At 35.8% G+C, this 25,830-nt stretch overlaps 1 long non-coding RNA gene and 1 pseudogene across 2 annotated transcripts in view; one reads left to right on the top strand and one right to left on the bottom strand.

Annotated features, from left to right (window-relative positions):
• The window catches only part of LOC311618395, a 714,645-nt gene that overhangs the window by 286,208 nt on the left and 402,607 nt on the right, over positions 1-25,830 (bottom strand). The gene's annotated exons all lie outside the window — the stretch shown is intronic.
• The window catches only part of LOC311617430 (pyruvate kinase PKM-like), a 61,980-nt pseudogene continuing 57,753 nt past the window's right edge, over positions 21,604-25,830 (top strand). Inside the window, exon 1 of the transcript in view lies at positions 21,604-21,939. The product of the transcript in view is annotated as a pyruvate kinase PKM-like (transcript). The remainder of the gene's footprint in view (positions 21,940-25,830) is intronic.

The following is a 25,830-nucleotide window of genomic DNA, read 5'->3' as shown; positions in this document are numbered from 1 at the left end:
TAGAAGGAAAAGGTCACTTTCAGTAGTCAGAAAAGACACCATTCTATTAAACTAATTTGCCTACATGCAAATTTTGTCATTTTTACCTCATTAACTATTTATCAAGGAGTGAAAAATATATATATTCATGAAGGTGCAGCTCACAGCCTGATGGAGCTGGAACTAATATTTTGCAACTCTAATGATTTTCTGCATCTTTAATTAGATAGCATAAGGTTGATATGATTAGGTCAGGATGTAGTGTTTTTCATTAAAATACATTTTAGAAACTGTATTCATAATCTGCCCTTGCAATTAAATAATGAGCCTATAAATTTAATATTATCGACCCAATTATTATCCCATGCAAATGTATACTTTTAATAAATTTGTGCCGTAGGACTTTCATTAGCAACAGAAGAAATGATATTTCTATATACATAGATTGAATGGGTATGGTTAAACTTATATAATAGTTTTTAACATATCAGGAAACAAAGCTTCAATAATTGGGAATTTAATTCCAAAATGTGCCTTACTATTTGTTGAAGACTAATTTACATTGTAATTATTTTCTTAAAAAACTACCACTTTAAAATGGGCTATTGGAGCTCATAAAAATAGCAGGCTGTTAAGCAGAGATGGAAGTTTACATAAAGTTGTTTTTCATGGGACATTGTAGTATAAGTTTAGTGATCCATTCAAGCAGTATAATTGGAAAACATAAAAACTAAAATGTTTGTTTCTCCAGCATCTATATTATTTGAGAACCACAATATGCAATTAATGAAGATTATTTTTGTTGTATGTTAGAATCATTTTATTAATAAATGCCTGTACAATGGAAATGTGTAAGGTACTCTGAGAAGCTGCCCACCTTTAATCATAAATGTGTGCAGAGAAACATTTATGCACAGAAACATACCCTGTTCCCTCAGCTTTGCGTAAGAGTTGCTATTTATCTATTACTTTTGCGCACTTGAACTGCTCTTTGATGGAAAGACAGTACATGGAATGTTAAAAAGGTAACTTTGATGCATTGAAGAAGAACCTTAATTTTTTTTTAGTAAAGAACAAACTTTAGGGACCCAGGTGAATATAGCCAAAAGTATGTTTAAATTATCCTATATACTAAAAGCCTAATATGCTAAGTGTATGGCTGGCCATTAAACCAATCAAAGCATAATATGCTAATGATAATGCTAAGGCCACTAAACTGCTCACTATGATGTTCACTGACCACCAGGGGGCAGACGCTCTGACTGGTAGGTAAGCTTGCTTCTGTGGTCCTACAGGTTGGGAATGAGCAAGACATACTGGTCACGCCCTGGAGCTCTCCTTTGCTCCCTCACTGATTGGACAACCGCCCACATCCCTCCCCTGCCCCAATCATGCACCAATGGGGTCCCATGACTTGGTCTGCATCCACTTGCAATCTCGCCCATCTCAAGGGATATCAGAGATCCAGTTTCAACTGGATCCTACAGGCCAGTCAAGGGACCCCTGTGGTGCACACATTTGTGCACTGAGCCTCTAGTCTTAAATAAGCAAATTTCTGCTCAGTAATCAAATATTGTATTCTGAATTCTATATCTAGTTTTACTTTTTTTTTTCCTCTGCACTGAATAAATTCCCAATTCTATAGAAGCATGAAGAGAGTTATCTTTTAAACATTTCTTATATAAATATGGACTGTACTTAGAATTACTAATATATACATTTTAATTCTTGGATAATGAAAATTAATATTAATTCAACTAATCTGAAAATACAAATCTTAGCTATTATTTATGAGGGTGATTAAAAAGGGTATATGACAACTGACATTTCCCTTTTGCTGGGTTGACTTGAATTATGATAAGCAATGAACAGAGGCTAATGCTCTGTGTTGGTATGCTGGATTGGGTTAATGATACACATTTCTCCCTTCATCTCTCTCTCTCTCTCTCTCTCTCTCTCTCTCTCTCTCTCTCTCTCTCTCTCTCTCTCTCTTGCTCTCTCTTTCTCTCTGAACTTCTGGGATATTTGTTTAAAATTTATCCAATACATCCTTAAAATTTCCAAAGGTAATTTGGTCATGGAGAAAATTATCTTGTCTATAAAATGAAAGGATAGGTAATGGCTAAAGAGAAGAATAACTAAGAGTTTTCTGAAGATACCTCAAATGTTTGCATTTTAAGATTGACACAGACATTTACATTTTGTTAAGTACTTTCCCCCTTGATTCTAAAATTATTTCTATTTGAAGTGAAGTGTAATCCATATGTTTTTGATTCATTAACACTTAATTTGTTAGCATCCCTTTACTGGAGTGCTATATAGCAGCCTTTTCATCTTTTTTTATAAGCTTATTTTCCTCAGACACAGGAAATCAAGTTTTTCTAGGAGTAAACAAACTTAAACTCAAAAAGACATGAGAAAGTTTTGTTTATAACAAAGCACCTATTAGCTTTGAACTACTTCTGTACTAAGTATGCAAATTTATTTTTTAAGGTTCCCTAAAAATCAGTTATATTTGTAATTAAATGCACCACAATACAGTTTTCTGTTTCATTAGATACTGAATTTTTCCAATATTTTACTCTAATTTCTCTTCATGATAAAACAGCTAACTGCTAATATATTAATGAACAAGTCATTAATGATAGTTATTTAATTGCCATCTTATTATTTGTTCTTATTCATAATGCAGGAGCTACTAATAATTTTAGTAATTATGTGGTAGAAAATGGAATTTCATGTAAAGCATTAAACAATCTGTTTTTTTTCACCTTTGGGAGTACATTGTTCTTTACCAGGAAGAATGAAAGTCAAACACTTTTTCATATCTTACTGTTATTTTATAAACACAAGTTCTCCAATTTTTCCTGTAACTGTATAGCTTTAATGAGACTAAAATAAAACTATTGAAATGCTATCTCTCTTATTATATGCTAATTACTCCATTCAATTCAAAATGTGTTCATTTTTTCTATACCGAATTTCTATAGGGGGTTTTGGGGGCTTTTAATAGTCACAAAGCTTGGATAACTTAATATTGCAAAATGTCACCATTTTATTGCTACCTGTTCAGAAAAAATTATTTGTTTAACTCATAACACATTTTTAGGAAATTAGTTAAAGAAAATTAAAAAAAAAAGCTACAATTATACATGGTTGATATTGTTCTCATTTTAGTGATAAAAATAATGGGCCTCAGAGAGATAAGTGACCATCATTCATTCAACCAATCATATTTATCTACCTTTTTTTTTTTTATTGATCATGTTTTATATACTAGTAGTAGGCCCACATCTTAGGTACAAGTGAAAGTAATATGAAACAGTATCTGTTCCACTAGTCTAGTAAGGAAGATAACAGGTGAGAATATATTACAGTAAAAGAGTAGAGAGGAGCTATGTGTGGTGGTATGGTGGTAGCTTGAACAAAGATAGTATTACCCTGTTTAAAGGAGCCATTGGAAATCTTCCAAAGGAAAAGCTACTTAAGATAGGTGTTTAAGATGTAGAGTAGTAAAGGACAAAAAGGAGCAGGTAAAGGACAATTGGGCACCTAAAGAAAGGAGAGGATGAACTATCATGGTCTTTTGGAGAACAGAAAAGAGTTTAGTGTGGCTGGAACATAACTGATGTAGGTAATAGGAAACATCAAGTTTAGATAAATAGGAAAGAAATATATTTACAGGAGATGGGAAGTATCTCATTTTGTATCCATTCTAAAATAATAGTTTCTAGTACTTAAATATGAGCTGGTGCAAAAAATACCTGGCTCAAGGAGGACTATAAAATGGATAAAAAATTACAAAGATATACATAAAATTATCATAACAGTTATATATATATATATATATATATATATATATATATATATAGTAAAAATAGAAGGCATTCATCTTCTTAGTTCTTTTCTAAATTTTATACTAATTTTCATGATGATTTTTTTCATAATTAGCTAAAAGATCTACAAAAATGATCTGTGAAAGAGAAAACTTTCAGACACAATTTAAAATCCTTTACAAGCCACTATCTCATACCACTGAGGAACGTCTATTCTATAGAAAGAAGATGAGACAGATAAAACCAGCAATCCATGTTATGCTCACAAATGAGCCATGACAATCTGTGTGTAACACACTGGCCTCATGGAAGCAAGAAAATCTGAGAGCATCCATTTTTTAAAACTTAATTAGCTAACATGTTCATAGTGCATCTCACGTATTCTGATTACTTTCTTTCAAGAGTTGATGAAACACATACCTTGCTTAACTTGGTGGTAGAACCTGGTCACACCTTGTTTCTCCAGATGAGAGATTTAGTTGGTTTGTCCCCAATTACTCCTTTCCAATTAGAAATGCCATTTGGTTTCCACTGTCACCGCCAATAGCAACAGTTGTGGTTTATGCCTCAATTAGGCCCTAAAACCCAGTTAAGCTGCTGTGACTGTGCCTGCTGTACATTTGGCAGGAACAGTATCACCATGCTGCACTCCAAGTGACACACACACCATCTACATTTCATTCGTGGTTTCCAGGCTGGGCCCTTGGCTTCTCAGGCAAGCTGTTAGACAAGCTCTCAGTGTCACCCTGCAGCCTGTCACCAACTCTGGCCAGGTCTCACTTGTCCCCTTGCTTTAGATACTTGCTTATTTTTAATTTCTTGATATCAAAAAAGTGTGTTTCTGGGAGGCAGGGTGGTTTGTAAATATTCCATAATTCATTAAATAAATAAATCTTTCCCATCTAAACATTTCATCCTTCTAGATTGCCTTCAAATCTTTGGTTTTTCACATTTAGCTGATATTCTTTTCATGGGTCTCTTTTAATTGTCTCAGTCAACATATAAAATGTAAAAGTCATGGGCAATAAGCCCATTTCCATCATTAGGATGGAATGAGCTATGTCAATAGTTGCTTATTTAAAATAAAAAAAGTAATGCAGTGCTTTAACTAAACCTTTAGTTGCTTTGTGTCTATTATATAATGAGGCACTCAGGAACGGGATGCCTCAGCCCAGCCTGCTCCCTCTAGCAGTCTGGGAGCCCTTGAGGAATATCCAACTGATGGCTTAGGCCCACTTTCCCCATGGAGAGTGGGCCTAAGCCAGCAGTCAGACATCATTACAGTTGCTGCAGAGACGGGAGAGGCTCACGTCACTGCTACGGTGCTTCTTGCCAGCTGTGAGCTCAGCTTCTGGCTGAACAGAGCTCCCTCTGTGGGAGTGCACTGACCACCAGGCGGCAGCTCCGTGTTGAGCCTCTGCCCCCCCCGTAGTTAGTGCTTCTCATAGCGACTGGTGGTTCCGCCAATGGGTCAATTTGCATATTAGCCTTTTATTATATAGGATGCTTTAGATATTGTAAAATCTAAAACAAAAGGGAAAATAATCTAAATAGAGATAATTAAATACCCTTGACTGAAAGGGATTGACTTCAAACTCTGGGCAGTCTACATGGAATAGTCACAATTTACTCAGGGATAGAGATACTGATGGTTCCATTTCTTTAGATCACATGTGTCAAACACAAGGCCCGCGGGCCAAATCCAGCCCGCCAGGCCTTGCAATGTGGCCCGCACCGCGCTGTCATCACTGCACTCCGCTGTCAGTTTATGACATTGTCAGTTTATGACTGTTCAGTAAACCATTTGGCCCGCGATTTAGGCTGGATTTTAGATTTTGGCCCCTTCTCTGATTGAGTTCGACACCCCTACTTTAGATCATGTATTGCCAACAGAACTTTTAATTTGCAAACCAAATTGTCTCTATTGCCAATTCTTTTAATATCAATATTTTACTTTTAAAATATGGAGTTTTCACATTTAAATTTTCCTTTTATTGTTGGTCTATATATCCTAGGAATAATCTAAAACCCCTTTTAAAGGAATCCTTGGGCATCCCTTAAAATATTGCTAAGACCCTAATAGCAGTCAGCAGACCCTACTAAGAGAAACATTGAGTTAAGTAATGAAGGCCTTAGTTCATTATTTAAAAATATATTTGCCTGTTTAAAATTAGTAAAATAAACTTTTACAGCTTTATTAAGATATAATTTATATACCATAATGTTCATCCATTTAAAGTACTTAATCCAGTGATCTTTTATCAGGTTCATAGCAATCACCACAATAATTTAATTAGAACATTTTTATCACTTCAAATATTATCATGGAATTAGGAACTTTAATTTTAAAATGAAACTCGTAGAACTTGAGATTGCTGAGAACTCATATTTGGTTCCCAATGTAAGTAACAATGTTCCAGGTACCTAAGGGTACAGGACAGACCTGGGGATGCTAAAGAGTTCAGCACACAAAAAACTTTCCAATGCAGATATCCAATGTTTGCTTTTTGGCATATATAAACCGGCAGGCTTCTATACTCTGCTTTTGCAATCAGATTTCCTTAAGGAGTTCCCTTCCCCACAATCTTGTCTCAGTCAACTCCTTCCCATGTGAGGGGCAGGCTGAATACCAGCTGGTTTGTAAAGCTTTGCAGGATCTGCCTCACAATCCAACAGAAACCAACTTCTCCATCTCCAGGTATTCAGAGCAATTAAGAACTTTAAAGCGACTATATTCTATCGATATTTTAGTTTCCTTTGTTAATTTTATTTCGTTCCTTAGTAATCAAAAATTTCTTAAATTTTCCTATTTCCCCTGTTTCTTCAAAATATGTTTTCCTCTCAGTGCTAGACTAAGAACTCTCATACAAAAAATATTCAAATAATGTATCCTTGAACTAAATATGTCTTCATAGAAGGCCAGTTCTTCATGAGAAAGTCATCTCTGGCTCTTCTTTTGTTTGGCTGGGGCTTAGTAAGCAAAAACAAAGCCCTCCCCTGCAAGTTCCCATGAGGCTTCCTGTAGATCCACAGAGACAAAAATATGCACTGCTTGCTACTCCCTCACTGCTTTCTAGGAATCAGCCTATGACATAGGATTTTTGTATACTCTGAATTCATGAATAACATTATGTATACATGATCTATATTCTTTTTTTAAGCTTGAAGAATCCAATCAGTCTTTCCCCTCCACCCAAGGTTTATTGTTGTTGTTGTTTTGGGGGATTTTAGAGCAAGATAGCCTAGAGGACTTTCAACCCAAGTTTCAATATTAAGAAAGTTATTAATACAATAGTATGAAGATTTTTCCTCTTGAGCCTCGTTTTAGTGCTTATGCTGTTCCCTTATTGCACAGCATAGGGCCACGTAAGAGGAAGTAGCACTAAGATAATCAGGATCAAAAAGGAATTGGTTCTGTTACGATAAATGTGCTTCTCTGAAACTCTCATTTTATCATAACTTCAAGGTCAAAAAGCTAAAACTACTATGGTTTTTATTTAAAACATCCAAATTGATATTACTAGTACCTGTTGTCTCTTCCTAACTAGAGTATAGAACAATTTCAATGCTGGAGCAGATTTAATAATTATGTGTAAACAATGGTGGAGATTAACCCAATTAACATCATTCTCTTAATCACCATCCCTGAAAGGGAGTAGCTATTTTCTGCAAATATTTAGATATTGGGGTCCAGAGTCAGTCGTGGTGGAACATTATCCTGTACTGAAGTTTGTCATAGCTCACGAAGAACTTTAGTGTCACAAACTAATGCACGTGATTGTGCTGAAGATGATTTGACAGCGGTGCTAAGCAAATACTGCATCTCTTTTTGCCTCCCACTTTTCTCAAATTCTACAAGATCATCCAAGTCCATCAGCCAAACTGTTGAAAATGCATCAAAGGAATGTTTCATCACCAAGGAGCTGATGTAAACAGGAGAGAACTCACAGGGTTTCTGTCCTCTTTGCAGTGCCAAATATTTCCATTATTCTTGGCAGGACATGCTGCATATGCCATCTCATGTAACTTAAAACTGGATTTACTTTATAGTTTAATGCATTTGCCTACTATTCACCAAGAATAATTAATATCAAATGTAACCTCTACAAATAAAATGTGACGTTCGGTCCTCTGAAGCATAACATCAACACCATGTATTTCTTGAGTCTGTTTTACTTTAATTTGGTGTAGGGATTCCATCACTAGGATAATGTGTATTTGATGTGGATTCACTAGGAAGCAAATCCCTCCATCTACATGAATCAATGTTAGAGAAAGGTTTAAAGTCTAACACTAAGTAGCAATGTGATAGAAGGACTAAGCCTTCTGCAACTTACTGGCTTAGGCAGAAGTAGTTCTTCCTTTCTTCATTCCCTCCTCCCTCTCTCCCTTCCTTGTTTCTTTGCTTTCTTCCTCACTTCCTTTCTTTTTTTTTCTTCATTCTTTGAAAAAAATATCTGCATGACAACTATTTTTGGTTAAAAATCAAAGCTGTATTATATAATCCTCACTCTCAAGGACTAAGCAAACCATTTTACAGTGATGATGTTGGAAATGTCTATGCATTCTTTAAAATGATTCTGTCAGCCACTGGTATTTCCCATTTTCAGTATTTGGGAAAATTAACACCAGTACAAATTTTAAAGTGGGATATAATGAGGAAATACGATGGCAGTTAAACAATTGAATCGAAGCACTTTTTATTGTCATTCCAATTACAAGATAGCCAATCCTGACATTTCTGAATGTGAATATAATGGTGAAAGAAACATCTGTGTTTAGATTCTTTCATAAGCCTAATAATTATGAATTTATTGACTTAACAAATAATAGTCTGTATAGTATAAATATACAAATTGGTTTTTCATTAATATATATACCAGAAGCAGTATAAATATGATTTTCACATGTTAAAAACAACACATAAACACTCACCAAGTATTTATTTATGTAATTCATTTATGTTATTTTTGATAAAAGTTTCCCCAGCTTCAACTAATTTATAATTGCTTTCCAATGAGTGGGAAAGTATAGAAAGTTATGCTGTTATGTCACTGGAGTGGAAGGAAAAGTTTATATCTGTTTTGATTTGAGGTGAAGAATTACCTTATATTGTAGGAGTGTCATACAAATATATAGATGGGAACATTGCTTCACAATTCAGTGCTGAAAGGCAATCCTAAGAAAATGGAGCCACTTTAGAGAAGGGTATGTCCTTTCCTGGGCTTTTTAAAAAATTTCCACCTAAAAGATTTTACTTCTATTAGCTACACAGTTATTTTAATATTCATGTAAAATGCAATTAATTTTTATATTTTAACTTAAAACATTGATGGGAATAACAGCACCTTACATTAATATCACACATTAGCATCTGCAAGGTATTGCCAACATAATTATTTGATCCTTAGAACATCCTTGAAATTATCAGGTCAGGAAATTTCACAAGTGAGGAAAATCCGTGATCCTCAGAGAAATGAGTTGCCCATCACAATAAATGTCCCAGCCAGAACTAAATTCTAGGGCTTTGTTCCAGGCATGATTTTTGTATCTGTGAGAATGTTTCAGGAAAGGGATAAAAACTCCTCAATAAGAACGTGTTGCCTTTAATTTTATGATTTCTACTAAATAATTTGTAAATAGATTATATGACATTTTACCCTTGCCTTTTAAATATATATATATATATATATATATATATATATATATATATATATATATATATATATATATTTGTAGTGATTTCAGAGAGGAAAAGAGAGGGAGAGAGAGAGAAAGAGAGAAAGATCAATGAGGAGAAGAAATTACTGATTGGCTGCCTCCTGTATGCCACTCTACTGTGGATGGAGCCTGAAATCCAGGCATGTGCCCTGACTGAGAATCGAACTCTGACCTCCTGTTTCATAGGTGGATGCTCAACTACTGAGCTATGCCAACCAGGCTGTTCTTGCTTTGAAATCTGAAAATAATGAATGGAGCAATGTTCTCTGCTAGATTTTCAACACAGGAATCTCGGCTTATCTGCCCAAACATTAATAGTCAAGCATTAGAAATGGATTTTCAGGGTTTTTTTCTACATCAACTTGAAATTGAAATATTGCTCCTAAAACCTTTATCTGGAGCAGGGCCTGATTCTGTAGTGAGACCCAGTAAAGAACTACCCAAATGCCCATGATGAGACTCTGTGGGTAAGGAGTGTTTCCAGATTATAGAAGACCACTCAGAGGACTAGAAGAGCATATTGTACCTGAATCCTGCAACCTTGATGGAGGAAAATTTCAAAGTCATATTCGTAATTTATGTGTCTCAACATATTTAAGTAAATATATTTTAAAGTTGTCTTCCTGAAACAAGAAGTTCCTAAAAAAGCTAAAAATATTATTTTATGCACAAAAAATAAATTCAATGATTGAAGTTCAATATTAAAGAATGGTCAGTTCTGTTCAAGAGAAGAAAATCAATCAAATAGTTACTTGACTTTATGTTGTCATTCAGAGTCACTGTCTTAACTGAAAGTTATGGACTCTCACAGGATGGACTTGGGATTTAGATAGTGTAACTTTAGTTATTTTTTAAATTAAAAATTTATTGGGATGGCAATGATTAACAGGATTATATATGGTGATGAAAGAAAATGTAGATTGCATAACTTTGGATGCTATCTTGTCCTCTATTTTTTTTTAAAGATATGTTTTTACTTGTTTTAGAGAAAGAGGAAGAGGATTGGAGATGGAAACATAGATGAGAGAGAACCATTGATCAGGCTGCTTTCTCAGGCCCCCTACTGGGGATTGACCCTGCAACTTCAGGCACGTGCCCTGACTGGGACTTGAACTGTGACCTCTGATTTCATAGATTGATACTCAAACACAGCCACACTGGCCAGGCTTGTTCTCTATTTTTAACACACTCTTGTATTCTTGTGTCAATGACAAAAAAGTGCAGTATAAGAAGTTGTGTGTTGGCTTCAAGGCCCAGGGAAAAAAATACCCATTAAAATGTGTGAAATCACAGAGTACATCTGTATTCAGTCCCTTTGCCTTTAAATATAAATGAAGATTCAGGTATAAATGGAAATGTCACTCTTTTCCTAATAATCTTCATTGGCCTCTCACCCTTAGACAATCCTCCTATAACCTCACTCAAAACTGCTTACAGTTTCAAAATACATACCCTCACTAACTTCCAAGCAGGACATACCACCAAACTCCTCCTATGTTTATCGAAAATCTGCAGTTACCGCTCTGTAGGTGCATTCTGTCACCCCACATAGCTCTAGAATTTTTCACATATTTATAGATACCACATGATATTTTGGCCAAAGCCAAGTTTTTTTTTTTTCCTGATCAAAGAACTCTGAGCTTCTTTCTCCTAAATTATCTTATCCCCTGACTATTTCCTTTCCATGACAACACATTTATACATATCTCTCTTCTCTCTTCCTCTTTCCCTTTTTCTTCCTCTCTCTTCCTCTCTCTTCCTCTCTCTTTTTCTCTCTTCCTCTCTCTTCCTCTCTCTCTCTCTCTCTCTCTCTCTCTCTCTCTCTCTCTCCCTCTCTCTCTTTCACACACACACACACACACACACACACACACACACACACTAAGACACATGGCCTCTTTGAGTGTTCCCTTCTTTATACTGTTTTCTTAGTTCCACTAGATATAAATCACTGCATAAACTACAGGACTGAAGACCTGGGAGCCTCAAACCCCTGCTGTTTAGCACAGGTTTATAGACTTGTTATTTTCATTATTGCTTTATAAACAACAGTGTTTGAAGTAATGTGTAGGTTAAGTAAAGGAACACTGAGGTTTTCAATTTCAGGGATGTTTGGAAGCCACGGGCTCAGAAAGAACACTTGTACTTTTGAAACAGCCAGATCTCAAACACATTAGCACTGCTTTCAAGATTGGGTTAGTTTAAGATGGGAAGTTTCACTGCAAGCATAGCTGACTCTTGTTAGGAATTGCATAGTACTGAATTTTGAGAGGCAGCTTGGACACCTGAACTAGCATGTGAAGTAGAATTGACCTATGGGAGGAGCAAGAACATTTTCAGTTGTAGTTTAGAGGGTTTTTGCTTGTTTGTTTTACCTTGTATTCACTTTTATCTTTATATTTCTTGCTTATTTATTACTAGTTAAATCATTGATGCATTTTCTTTTATGAATGGCAATGCTCTTAAAGATAGAGAGAAAGTTACTTGATTTTTGTAATTTAAAATTTGTAATTGGGCACCCTCATTTATATATATTCTTTTAAAAAATATATTTTATTGATTTTCCACAGAGAGGAAGGGAGAGGAATAGAGAGCTAGAAACATCGATGAGAGAGAAATATCAACCACCTGCTTCTGGCACACCCTCTATTGGGGATGTGCCCGCAACTAATGTACATGACCTTGACTGGAATCAAACATGGGACCTTTCAGTCCACAGACTGACGCTCTATCCACTGAGCCAAACCGGTTTTGGCTGTATATATTCTTTAAGCCATTTGATATAATTGAATGTGACTATGACTATTTCAGTTTATATTATAAAATACATCTAGGGTGTATTATTACTTTCTTTTATAAAGTTTAGTATTCAATTTATAATACTTTTATATCCTTCTCTTAAAGAACATCTCTAGCTAAACTTATAAAAGTGCTTTGTTAGTTCCTGATGTAATTATTGATTCAATGCTGCTGCTACTACTGCTTCTACTCCACACTGTAAATAATTTAATAAAGCACTTTCACATTCATAATTTCAATGATATACTCTAACTTAATATAAGGATTTTATTTTTATATTTAACAATGAAGTGAAGACTTCAGAAAGGCACTAATACGTGGACAAGTTTCTAGTAAGCACCGAAGCCCAGAATGAAACAGGTTTGCTCTTCAGAGCTCTTTCCTCTAGAGTTGCTTGAATTTGATAAAAATACATGATTAACATTAAGGTATATCACATAAAAGAATTGGGGATGGAGTTTACTAGTTTGTTGACTATGATACAATTTAACCTATTAAATTTAAATTACTAAACTAAACATTAAAAATAACTTTACAATATCTAGGTTATAATCTACCATTTAAAAATGTTGACTATGTATATCACACCCCACAATATACTATAATCTTCATGAGAAAATATCAAGTAATTTCAGAAGACATATTGTTCTGTGAAAATAGTTAGAAACTATAAACATTTTTTAAGTAGAAAACAATCTAAGATGATTGTTGATGTGATAATGAGCCAGTTCTGTAGAAGCTGGGGCATCAGGGGCCACATTAGATTGGCGGTATTATGAGAGAAATTGTTTACTTCTTTAAAATTACACATAAAAATCTTCAGATCTTACCATTAAAATGATTCTGTCCAGATGTGGGCAGTGGTTGAATCACTTGACAGCAGGCGTGTCCTCCTTGCTGTTATCTTCCTTTTCCATTCTCGCAGGAATTGCTGCTGCTCCCAGTGGCTGAAATGCAGAATTGCCTCCATCCCATGTTCAAACTAACTGAAGTGCCGACAGGCTTTCCTTTCTTATATATTTATTTCCACATAGCTCTAGTAGCCCTTACCTTACAAAAATAACCAGTTAACTACTTAGAACAACGGGAGAAAAAGATGAAAACGTAAAAGGTTCTGAGCTTTCAAAGCACTTTATGACCCTCATTCCATAGTTAATTTGCTCAGTGGGAAGACCCTGATCTATTAAACCTCACTCCAGAGTCCCAGCCACCACACCTTTACCCTGACAAACACATAAATTTTTAGGAACTTCCTACTTCCTTGCTTTTTAACTCCCAGTTTGCTGCTAAACAGAGAAAACTTTACAGCCAAAACGAGATTGAAAACAATCTCCTAGGGTCCTTGGAGGTGGCTAACGAGGATCTTTATTGAGTTAGTTTTCTGGTCTGAGAGAAACATTTTTTCCACAGCTGATTTACAGACCTATGTTGATTGACAGGATGAATAAGCTGAATTCAGGGAGAAATCCAAATCTTCTTTTTCAGAGACAGAATTATATCATAACAACCTCAGTGATATAGCAATCCCATTCAAGTAATTATAATATTTCTACAATAGAAATTATGTAGTTATATTATCAGAAGCAGAGGGAGGTTACCATACTGTTAAGTCATAGTAAGGGGACAATTAAAAAAAAAAAAGAAAAGTGAAAAAGTTTTAATATGCTTCCTGAAGATTGCCATATAAAAGAGGAGGCACTATTATTTAACATATCTTGAGCCTGGTTAGACTTCTGAAAATAACCTTGTTTTTCCAAGAATAGAAAATGTGAAAATAAAAGAAAGAAAATGTGCCTATTAATGAACCTGTGATCACCAGGCTTCCTAATTAAAAGAATGTGAGGAAAGAGAGGAAGGGAGTGGGGGAGGTGCTGTAGCCAGGTCATCCCTCGTGCCCTGAGAGGCATCATGTTGCTTATAACATCAATAAACTCTCTTCTTTAAAAGAATTATTTAGTCTGCAAGCAGCAAATAAAATTTTATTTTTTCCTCACACATAAAGTTTGTCCCAGACAGACCACCAGCCAGTAATTAAAAAAATCAAATACTCAAAACCTCAGGGTTTATTTGATGTTATAGATCAGATTATTAAAAGTCACATGTGGGAATAGAATTATAAATGTATAAACTTCCTTTCGTAAAAGTCACTACAGAAATGCGAAGCCTGTATATTCTCATTATTTGCATTTTTATTTGGAAAGTTAAAAATATGTGATGTTTATTAGGGGATCTGCAGGTGTTAGATATTTGGCAAAACCTCTCAAAGGATCAATCATAAAATTAACCCAAAGCACAAGCCATCTGATTAAGAAAGAAATGGAAGAAGAGACCTGAACCATTTTTAGACTGAAGATAGATATCAGAAGCTTTAGTATAGGACAGGTCATCCAGCAAAACCATATTTAACCTGTTAATCAATCAGTAATATACAGTATATTGAATGCCTACTAGGTTGTCAGATACATATTAATGGTAGCTAATGATGAGTATTTATTCTGTGTCAAGCTATGCCCACATGCTTCACATGGATTATTCCATGCTCAGAGTCAGACTGTTAGGTAAATGCCATGTCAGATGAGGATTCTGAAGCACAGAGAAATCAGATAATTTGCTCAAGATTACATGGCTATTAAGAATGGAGCTGGAATATGAAATCAGGACATGCTAAGATATGCTTCTCTTTAAATTTATCGTAAAACCCAGAAGTTTTATTATAGGTGTCTTTCAAAAAAAATAATAAAAAATAATAATAACATGCTTGCACATTAATCCTTATGGCTCTGCTATTCACAGAAGCCAAAAATTACAGATCATTAAATTTTTATCAGCTGGTGACGGCAAAGGAAAAGGACTATGCAGATATAACTGGGTTCCAAATCATGTGATTCTGAATTAATCAAAGAGAGAATCTTCTGGGTGAGCCTGACCTAACTGGGTGACCATTTAATTTTTTAATTTATGTATTTATTTTTAAATTTACTTTATGGGGTTTCTCAATTTTTAAATTGTTCTTGTTGTTAGTTTCATGAAACCATATTTATCTTAGCAGTTTTAAATGTTTTATTTGCATCCTGTGTCTTTTTGACAGCTTTGTTCAGGTGGCCATGGATAGAGCCCATGTCTGGTCATTACCAGTTCAAATGCTGCTTTTAAAAAATGTATTAAGTACCAGATGATAATTTTTGTTTTATTAAATTTATTAAGGTGACATTGATTAATAAGATTATAAAGTTGTAAAGTATAAAAATCTATAATGTATCATCTGTATATTACAAAGTCAAGTATCCTTCTGTCACCATATGGGTGAGCTTTATTTTATTTTATTTTTTTAATACTCACCCAAGGGTATGTTTATTGATTTTGAGAGAGAGAGAGAGAGAGAGAGAGAGAGAGAGAGAGAGAGAGAGAGAGAGAAAGATCAGTGTGAGAGAGATACACCCATTGGTTGCCTCCTGTATAAGCCTTGACTAGGGATTGAATCCTCATCCTAGGTATGTGCCCTGACTGAATTGAAACCACAACCTTTTTGATGTATGAGACTATGCTCAACCAACTGAGTTATCCGGCTGGGGCTATATGGGTAAGCTTTTTCATGTGAGTCCAGGTCTTTCATGAAGGAAATATTCAATGTAACAAAGATCCTTTTATTGGTCTTGAAGAAACTTGTTGTAAACTACCGATGGAGGAGGCCATGTGTCAAGAATCCAAGGAACTGATAACAGTCCTTCACTGACAGCTAGCTAGAAAATAGATTTCAGTCTTACAACCACATGCAACTAAATCTGCCAAAAATTTGGGCATGGAAATAGATTATTCTTTGGTCAGGCCCCTCATAAGAGCACAGCCTGGATGATATCTTGTTCATAGCTGGTATTACACTGACCAACAGGCCCAATTTGCCTGGCCTTCTGACCTACAGAAGCTATACGATCAAAATGGGTATTGTTTTGCCGAAACCGGTTTGGCTCAATGGTAGAGCATCGGTCTGCGGACTGAAAGGTCCCAGGTTCGATTCCGGTCAACGGCATTTACCTGGGTTGCGGGCACATCCCCAGTAAGGGGTGTGCAAGAGGCAACTGGTTGATGTTTCTCTCTCATAGATGTTTCTAGCTCTCTATCTCTTTCCCTTCCTCTCTGTGAAAAATCAATAAAATATATTTTAAAAAATGGGTATCATTTTAAGCTATTACAAATTTGTAGAATTTGTTACACAGCAATAAAAATCTAATATGGCATGTATTGTATCATTATATTTACATGAAACATCCACAAGGGAGCCTTAAAACTCTGAGGGGGAAAAAACACCTGTGACTCTGGATAGAGAAACAAGAATAAACTTATCTTTGCTGTATGAAGAGTGTGTGATGTGTATGGGATCTAGTGTTTGAACTGACATAATTCTGAGCCCATCACCAAGATGTACTATGTGTGTTGAACTGATTTAAAAAACTATAGCAATGACTTTTAGAAATTAATTACCATATAAGTCCAAATCTTAGACCAATCTGAATGTCACATGCAGGCAGCGTATCAAAACAGTATGCAGAAGGTTTTGGAAATTTAAATTGCCCTCAGGACCACCTCCCAAAGGGGAGACAGAACTTGCTTTCTGACCCTGACTGGGTTGATTGCTTGATATAACAAAATAAAAGCAAAAAAAAAAAAAGATATTTTCCAGAGATATTTCTAAAAGTCCAGGATATAATGCAAAATTACACAATCTACAAAGAACCAGAAAAATGTGACCAATTCTCAAGGGAAAATATAATCAACAGATTCTTACCCTGTAATGGCCCAGATGTTAGACTTTGAATCAGCTATTTTGATCATCCTTCATGAACTCTTTGTAACAAATGGAAAGATTCAAGATTTCTTGAAAAAGGTAGAAAAAGGTTTCATGAAACATAATTAAATTGCTAAAAATCAAAGATAGAGGAACAAAACATGCAAGCAGACAGAGCAAAATAACATTACACATAAGGGATTACTTATCAGAAACAATGTAGGCCAGCATGCAGTCAAAGAATACCTTTAAAGTATTGAAAGAAAGTAACTGCCAAACCCGAATTCAGTATCTAATTAAAATATCCTTCAGGAATGAGGGTTTAATAAGCATCTAGTTGTGTGGAAAAACTGAGTTCCTCCAGCAGATTAGATATAGAAGAAATTAGAAAGAAATTTGTTCAGTCTGAAGTGAAAGGATATCAGAAGAAAACTAGAAAATTCTGGAATAATGGTTTAGGACAACAATATGCAATGTAACTTGGTAAATTTAATAGACTATTTGTTTTGCTTTAAAATTCTATGAAGTATGAAAGACTTTATTTTTTTTTAAAAGCATGACATTGTCTTTAGTGCATGCAGATGTAATAAGTATCTACACTTATATAATAGAAAGATGCAAATTGACTGTACCTCCGTGACACCCACAAGCCAATAAGGAGTGAGTATGCAAATTAGCCTGAAAATATGGTGGGTTAATTTGCATACACAGGCAGTCTGGGTCCTTGGAACATCCATGGGACCCAGGCCACTAAGAGCCTGTAGGCCTGTGCATAGGCCCTGAATATCTGGGGTCCCAGAATGCCCCTGGCCACTCCTGGCCTACAGGCCTTGGTGCCGAGGGTCGGGGGCAGGGTGACAGAGACTTGAGCAGGGCCTGAGCGGAGCAGGGAGGCCCTGTCCAAGCTGTGGCAGAGGCTTGAGAAGGCCCAGAGACATGGGTGTGCCAGCCTCAGCTTGCCAGCAGTCCTGCCTCTGTACGTGAGCTACAGAAGAAACACCTTTTCTGACCACTCATTGGCTAAGCTCCCTGTATGTCACTGGTAATGTTCTTGGTAACTTGGTTAATAAGGATTCAAAAAGGTGATCTAGGGTTTTTCCACCACACTCCTGGAGGAAAGAATGAAGGTCTGATACTGGAGGGCTAAACATGTCATCCTGCTCTAGCCTGTTTGACTCAGTGGATAATGCCTCAGCCTGCTAACTGCAGGGTCCGGGTTTAATTCTGATCAAGGTTATGTACCTAGGTTGCAGGGTCTTCCTTGGCTGGGGCCTAGGTCAGGTCTCATGCAGGAGGCAACCAATCAAAGTGTCCCTCTCACATTTAGGTTTCTCTCTGTCTTTCCATCTCTCTTCCACACTCTCTAAAAATCAATGGAAACATATCCTTGGTTGATGATAAAAAATGTAAGAAAGGAAGAAAGAAAAAAAAAAGAAAGAAAGAAAGGAAGAAAGAATCATATCCTATGAAAGACACATCTTGAAAATGCTAAAGAAAGTTGTCATTTTTTCATGGTGAAGGGACTGGAGTCATGTTGATAAAAACACTTTGGTGGCTACAGTGGCTGGCAGTGGCTGCAGCAGCAGGTGAAGGGGATGGTGTCTTCCCTTGATCATCCTGGTTGCCTCCTACAGAGGAAGGCCTAGTCTTCAGAGGGGGCAGGCTGAGCTGAAGGACTCCCCACCCCAGTGCATGAATTTTGTACACCAGGCACCTAGTAGTAATAATAATATAAAAGATGAAGAATAAAGAGATCTATATGTGTATAAGGCTTTTATGTTTCACTTCAAAAGATGAAATAATAACTGTATCAGACTATGAAAAGTTAGGAATGTACATTATAATCCTAAGAGTTAATATTAAAATATTAGTAAAAAATCCAAAATGTAGATTAAAATGGAATACAGGAAATACTTAAATAATCCAAAAGAAATCAGAAAAGAAGAGATGACAAAAAGAAATGACATTGAAAATAATAAGCCAAAACTGGTTTGGCTCAGTGGATAGAGTGTGGGTCTGTGGACTGAAAGGTCCCAGGTTCGATTCTGGTCAAGGGCATGTACCTTGGTTTCAGGCACATCCCCAATAAGGGGTGTGCAGGAGGCAGCTGATTGATGTTTCTCTCTCATCTATGTTTTTAGCTCTCTATCTCTCTCCCTTCCTCTCTGTAAAAAACAAAAAAATATATATATTAAAAAAGAAAATAATAATAAAATGGTATACCTGGACCCAAACAAATCAATAGAAAAACAAATTTAAATGGTCTACACATAACAACTGAAATCCAATAATTATTAAATTGGAAAAAAATCCCACAATATATCCAACTATGTCTACAACAAACCTACTTTAAATGTAATACGGTAACATGGACAGATTAAAAGTAAAATGATTAAGAAAAACGTTTTAGAAATTGTGATTTTTATTTGATTTGTTATGTTGATGAGAAAACAAGCAGCGAGAATTATGCTTTACAAACATTGCATTATTACTACATTGCTGTGATGTGGCTTTACATTGATTGTATACAGAGAAAAAAACAAACAAACATTGGAATTAAGGTAATAACCACATGTGCAAACCAAGCACAATTCCCTGGCACAGCCCTTAGCAAAAAGTTCTTTCAGTTAGGAGATAATTGATATCAGTGCATGCAGGTCAGTCATTGCTTTGAAGGATAAGCTTTGAATAGCTTCATTTATTTTTTAAAAATCCATCCTATTGGCTCTCAATGGCTGGAAGAAGCCTTCTGCATTCTCCACTTGTGTCCCTTTCAAACACTGTGCCCAGGGGCTTCTGATTGAATATCTGTTCTATTTGTTCAAGGTCAATCTCACTTCAAGTATGCAAATAACAAGAAACCTCAAGTTATTATATTGGTATTATAATGTCATATTCATAATTCATATCATACTGTTGATGTTTATTTGCCACATTACCCAGCAAAATTCTTCTAATGTGTACATGTAATACTATAAAAACTCATATTCTGAGGAGTTCAAAGTGTCTACCTAAAATTGTAAGTGCAATGTTCTAATTTAGTTGATAAGATTAAAATTCATATTGTAAATAATATGCATAAACATCTTGTAACTATTTATTGTCATGTAATTGCAACAGTGCAAGATTTCTGAAATGTTTCCTAATTTTCTCCCCAATAAATGAGCACATTTATCTCTCCTTAACTGGATTCACATCAAAGCTCAATTTTGAGATCAGAATTAGGGTACATGAATATCCTAGCTAATAAAAGAGTAATATGCAAATTGACCATCACTCCAACACACAAAATGGCTGCCCCCATGTGGACACAAGATGGCCATGACAAGATGGTCAGAAGGGGAGGGCAGTTGGGAGGGACCAGGTCTACAAAGGGAGGGCAGTTTGGGGCAATCAAGCCTGCAGAGGAGGGCAGTTAGGGGTGACCAGGCCTGCAGAGGAGGACAGTTGGGGCAATCAGGCTGGCAGAGGAGCAGTTAGCAACAATCAGGCTGTCAGGGGAGTGGTTAGGGGCAATCAGGAAGGCAATTGGACAAGCAATTGTTAGCCAGCACTCCTGAATTGTGAGAGGGATGTCCAACTACTATTTAGACCCGATCCTACCTGAATCAGGCCTAAAGAGGCAGTTGGACATCCCTTGAGGGGTCCCAGATTGAAGAGGTGCAGGCTAGGATGAGGGACAACCCCTCCTCGCCACCCCCCACTCCTGTGTATGAATTTCATGCACAGGGCCTCTAGTATTATTTAAAGAGGATACAAGCCTGAAGCTAATTCCTTCTATTCCTTAGAAAATGGTAGATACGAGTGATAGGTATAGCATTAGAACCAACAGAGGCGGGTTCTCTGACATGTAGTTCTCTATGTTGTGTTCTATCTAGTCTTTGGTCCAGAGATGAAGTGGTTTAAAACAGCTGATGGAGACTCAGGGGGAAGCCTCCCTCCCTCCTATATACTATGTGCTAAGAATATAGGATACAAAACTTGGTAGAAGAGAGATTGCCTATTCTTGGGAGTATGGTGCTAATGGGAGAAGCTGGAAGGGCAGCCAAGTTGAGAGACAATAATTGTGCCATTGGGCCTCCAAGGAGGTCCGCTGTGGCCATTCCACACCATCAGCTGCAGGGTAAAACAGCAAGACCAGAGGTTGATAGGGATAATGATAGAAACGTGGTGGAGTCTCAGTAGCATCAGTAAGACCTGAGGTTTTGCAGAATCATCTAGGAACCACACTGGGCCTCCACCACCAACTAGAGAGTAATATCTTGGTTAAATCAGCTACTGACTTCAGCAGGACAGGCAGTGACCAGGCAGTGTGGGAAGTTGCCTCTACAGCCAGAGGGCATGAAAGGAGACTGAGGAGGACCAATTGCCCTTTGTCTTCACACCATCACATTACCTGAAGCATATTTTATTCCCATAGTTCTCTGAAGTATCTCTTCTGACTCTTTGGAGAGAAGCAAATTAATAGGAGGGGCCTTTTAAAAAATGATAAATGAAGAAGTCATTCAGAAAGGTCTCTGTGAAATAGCTTTTTGGGAGTGGCTGGATTTAGAATATGAAGAACAAGAAATGGAAGACGACACCCAGGTGTTAGGGGATGGCAAAGACCTGAGAAACTTCTTTCTCAAAGAGGCTGGATCGGTGGGAATCAATAGTTCTATTTCAGCCAGGTTAAATTTCAGATGCCTAATAGGTCTACATGTGCAGATGTCCAATTGTGGAATACAAAGCCTGTGGTTGCTTGGGAAAGAAGTCTGGAAAAGCAACATAAATCCGAGTGTCATCAGCATGTACTTAGTATTTGAATTCCAGGAAGAAAGAGTATGTCAAGAGAGGGTTGAGAGCTGACAGGGAGAAGACCACGGGCCTACAGGCACCGTGTAGAGGTCTTGTGAAGGAGACTGCATCACTAATCACTGTGTAGCTAACATCAGTGTATCTTCCCCAGGGAAGGACTGAAAATATTTGAGGTATTTATCAGTCTGGTGGGAAAACACAGACTCAATGGTGATAACATTCTGTAGAATTGAGGACATTGAGAGAATTTGTGATTTAGGTAATATTTTGGCATAGAAAAGAGAAGAAATGAAGAAAGCATGCTCAGGCAAACTGTGAGAATCAGATATCCACATTCTGTTTATTTCCACTAGAACTTGATGAATCTGGGACAAAAGCTTCCAAACTGAACAGCTGGAGTATGAGATCCATCACACACTCTGTGGAAGCTCGAGCTCCCATAGCTTTTTATCCTGTGTATTAATAAGTCTTGAGCATGCAAAAGGAGAAAATTTAGTTAGGGTAATGTTTTGTACTTCTATGTGGAATTATGAATCCTTAATGTTATTGTCTCTACTGATGTTTGTTGGACTAGGAAGAGGCAGCTGGCTCTCTGTGGTTTTCACAAGAAGATATCCACCTCACCAGGCTATCACAGTGAGGAAAATTTTAAATGCATAAATGAAGATGGATCATTTTCCCAGTCTCATTGCTTCTCTTTGTGGTGCTTTTTGCCCCGAGATTACACAAATGGATGGTTTTATGGCCACTGAACATAGCACAGCTGTAGATACAATATATAATACAAGAAGAAATTGTTCAGAACCGGGGAGATTATGGGAACATTATCTGTGTAATGCTGTCAAGTTCAAAAACTGCCTGTGTCACCAAACCCCACATAGTACATACTGGTCATATAAATTAGAAATACCCTAGAGCCACTTTTAAATTATGGACACAACTTCTTAGAATATTCGTGGCATTGTGCTTTTCTTTCTTTTTTAATTTATTTTGTGCTAAATGCAAAAAAGTGTTCATCGTTTATCATTTTCTGCTCATTTTTCTCCTGAAGCTAGGGTCAATTCAGCATGCCCTGGTGTTAGGCGAGGCCCCCAGCATGCCAACCCATCACACCAGAGTCATCAAAGGTGCAATTTTCTTTGCGATCACTAATTTTCAAAACGATGGAGTTTTATAATCATTCATAAGGCAGCCCCAGGAGCATGAAACAATATTGAAATTAAGCTTAGTGTGTGAAAACATTATGTACTTTTCTTCCAACCCCTCTGCATTTATGTGTCTGTTCTTTGAGTGATAGCATCACTATGAAAGCTCGTAGCTACACTGGAGAGTGTCACTTTGCTTATACATAAGGGTGTAAGGCCTGTGTAAATCTTGGCTCTTCCATGACTAGAAGCTGATTAAAGTGTGCTGGCTTGCTCGGGAGCCTGGTTCCTTCCTGTGCTTCCACTGTCATTGCCAAATACCAGCAGTCATTGACAGGGCTCCCTGGTCTGCCTCTGCCAAGTGAAATGTTTTGAAATTAAAAATCTGAAGAAATGGTGCAATGAGTGCTTGATCAGGTGGTTTCTCCTTAGGAAACTGCTTAATGGAGGACATTCAGCACTACCTCCCAGTGGCGGCCCGACACAGAACTGGAATTTAAAGAAACAGGATTTCTTTCTTTCTTTCTTTCTTTCTTTCTTTCTTTCTTTCTTTCTTTCTTTCTTTTTTTTTTTTTTTTTTTTTTTAAAAACAGAACATGGTTATATTTAACACAAAACTTCAGTACAACCAAAAAGTAAAAACACCACAGTAAAATACTAACAACAACAAAACCTGGTATTTCATTTGCAATACATGATAAATGGTTAACATCTTTATATGATTTATTTCTTAAATTATACAGATAAGCCCAAGGGCCTCAAAGTGAGCACCTTTGTTTCTTGAGAAATATTTGTTTTTGAATATGCTTGCTAAATTTCTGCTGGTCAGTGTAATATGTGTATGATCTGGAAAAATTTGGGGAGCAAACAAAAGGTATAAAAGAGAAAATAAAGATGATCCAAATCTCACCAAAATTTGTCATACTATATATGTATGTGTGTTTCAATGTACTTATAGCATTTTTTCAGCGTTCTTAAAGGTTCTATAAAAACACAATGTTAACACTTATATAGAATATTACATTGCATGGAAATGTCAACAATGATATCATTTATTTCTTATTATTTAGCATTTAAGTACTTTTCTCTCTAATTGTACACTATTATGAATAATAATTAACATCCTGGTACATAAATCTTATTAGACTTATGAGATGATTTTCTTATGTTCATTTTCTAGAAGTCAAATTAGAATGTACATAATCCATCATCACCAGCACTAAGTATTATCCTTTTTAAAGATGAAAAAACTTTCTCAGGTACAACTTTATAAAATCTGTTGAGGACTTACTTAAAACCACATCTTTAACCTGGACTCTACCACTAATAAAGGTGATATTTGTTACCCATAAAAAAGAAGAAGAAGAGGAAAAAGAAGAAGAAGAAGAAGAAGAAGAAGAAGAAGAAGAAGAAGAAGAAGAAAAACACCTTTGCCTATCTGAAATAAAATTTCAAAATTAATTTGTATTTCTTTGATTGGTAATGACTCAGAAGTATTTCACATATTTAATGCTTATTTTCATTTTTCTGTGAATTTTTTGCTTATGACATTTGCTATTTCTCTATTGGAGTTTTTTGTTTGTTTGTTTTTTCAGTTCATCAGAGATCATTATAGCTTAAAGCTATATTGTTTTTGTTTTAGCCAACAATTTTTGGTTCCAAACACTTTTCCAGTTTGTCACTAACCTTTTACAATAATGACTATGATTTTTTAAAAGTGAGCTTCAATTCTTAGTGACAAGTTTTTTTTCTGAGTTTTTTTGTTTTTGTTTTGTTTTTTGTTTTTTGTTATTGCTTTAATCACTTCTAAGTCTTTCCCACTTCCAAAATTAGTTAAATTGGTTAAGGTCATTGCTATTTTTAAACATGTTTTTATTTAAACATTTAAACCTTTGATGTGTCTGAGAATTTATTTTGGTGTCTGGGTAGCATCATGAGAATCCAGTAAAGAATCTATTACTTCTCTATCAGTCAAGTCCCTCTTAAGTATTAAAGACTTGTATACACTAGGCCCTATTGGGGGCCTAAATATTCTACTACTTTCATTATCACTTGCTGTAGAACATAGGATTTCAATTGTTTCTCATTAATTCTCATATTGAATCGTATCCTCTTATTATCATTGTTCTGCCATTTCAAAGGTATCCCATACGATTTCACATTCTTTTATGTGAAATTTAAAGTTGTTATCAAGGTTAGAAAGAATGTTATCAGGATTGTAGTTGAAATTGCTTTAAATTTACAGAGAGTTCTCACTTTGCATAGTTAATTGAAAGTCATACCACAAGACTGTGCAAAGTAAGGATTCTATCCAATATATCAATACAATTAACAGTACTGTGCAAAGTGAAGACTACATGTATGAATTAGTTTGTGAATATATTGCATCAATAACCTTATCCAGGAGCATTATTCATCTAAAATATGTACAACTTGCAATTTATATTCCAAGCATGCAAATTCATTAAGTACATTTTTTCACTTTTAGATCTATGAAGGAAATATTGCAGTGTTTTTTACTACATAGGTTGATACATTTTAAGATATTTCCTAATTGTCTTATAAACACTTTTACATTAAATCTTTGATAGAAAAATTACTGATTTAGTAGGATATTTATCTTGTGTTTGATTTCTTTTCTGAATTCTCTGATTAATTTAAGAGAAACTTTTTTTTTCCTATTTATTATCTTTAATTTTCTGGAATAGTAAGGCAACTCTTGCTTACTCTTATTCTCTAATGATTATATTACTTATTTTCAATTAATCTT

The sequence above is a fragment of the Pipistrellus hanaki genome (genome assembly GCF_964339955.1).
Source record: "Pipistrellus hanaki genome assembly, chromosome: 2".
NCBI lineage: Eukaryota > Metazoa > Chordata > Mammalia > Chiroptera > Vespertilionidae > Pipistrellus > Pipistrellus hanaki.
Note: the sequence above shows the minus strand (reverse complement) of the source record. Positions and strands in the feature narration are given on the sequence as shown.